General features: G+C 41.6%; 1 long non-coding RNA gene across 1 annotated transcript; it reads right to left on the reverse strand.

The window, feature by feature from the left end:
* Positions 1–2: 2 nt before the first annotated feature.
* Positions 3–1070, reverse strand: LOC311103650. The gene is made up of 4 exons (XR_014610108.1): positions 834–1070; positions 630–742; positions 324–439; positions 3–140 (listed from the first exon to the last, which is right to left on the reverse strand). It is a non-coding gene; the product is annotated as an uncharacterized lncRNA (long non-coding RNA).
* Between the last annotated feature and the right edge of the window lie 177 nt (positions 1071–1247).

A 1247-nucleotide genomic window follows, 5' to 3' on the forward strand; every position in this document is an offset into this window, starting at 1 on the left:
GATTCCACTACAAATGTGACTTTATTCGACAATTTAATCATGTTCAATAAATTGAGTTGTAGTAGTTGAAGTCTCTCCATGGTATCATTCGTTTTCCATCACATGCCACGTTGGACACTGGACTTATTCCATCACTGCATCTAGATCCATGAAAAGATGCACACATAAGCCTACTATTTCAAACGCAGACAGTCAGTTTGATCTGAGAATAGGTTAAGTCAGAATACAAAAAGGTAACTTCACCGTCAATCAGAAGTCTAACGCGTAAAACATCATTCATAACCCCAATTGCACATTACAGAAGTCAAGATCACAGTATTCACCTCCACATCTTTGAGGGAACACCGAATGATGCAGGGTTCCTTCGTGGAAAGGAGCCAAACTATTAACGGCTCAGTCACCTACTCCAAGACTTGGGCCACATTAACTTGAAGATTCCCTGAAGTGGCAAAGAAACATAGGCAAGAAGTCAGTTAATTTCACCAAGGCAGGAGACCACCACATTAATCTCAATGCCTGGGTTATGAGTCAGAACAACAAAAGTTAACTTCACTGTCAATCATAAGTCTAACGCGTTAAAACATAATTCAATCAACCATGGATATTGGATTGCCATTGCATGCAACTACCTCAAGAGAACACCAGGGGTTCCATGGTACAACGTGGACTCAAGAGGGCCATGCTGCTGGCCACGTGCGCAGTCTCCGCACATTATTGTTGTGCTGTAATGGCCTCCGATTTCCTGAGGAATAGAATCAAAACATTAACAAACAAAAAATATTTGGCATCAAGGATGTTTAAAGTCAATCCAGATGTCGATAAATGAGCCGTACCTCGAACTAAGTCGTAAGTAGCAAGTTAGCCATTAGCTCCTGGCCTTTTTACTAACTTCCTTGCCAAATGGCATATAAAGATTAGTTGACATTCCCTCACTACAGTTTTCAACGCATAATCTTTTAGCGTCCATCAAACAATGCGGGTAAACAAAATTAGAGTTTAGTCTGCAGTTTGATACATGCATCTGCAATAAGCCACATGCCCCATGTCCCTCTTGCTTAATGAAATGTAATGTGGCCGGAAGACCCCCCGAATAATTTATACTTGCTTGCAAAGCATATCCGGTAGCTAACTGTGTACTTATTGGTTGAGAGACATCCTAGAATTTCCCCCTCCTCCACTGTTTCGGACATCGCAATCTAAGTCCAACCCCCACATATTCATTTCAGGAAGATGCAAGTTGGCTAGGC

Source organism: Coregonus lavaretus, assembly GCF_964263955.1.
Source record: "Coregonus lavaretus genome assembly, chromosome: 28".
In the NCBI taxonomy this organism is placed as follows: Eukaryota; Metazoa; Chordata; class Actinopteri; order Salmoniformes; family Salmonidae; genus Coregonus; species Coregonus lavaretus.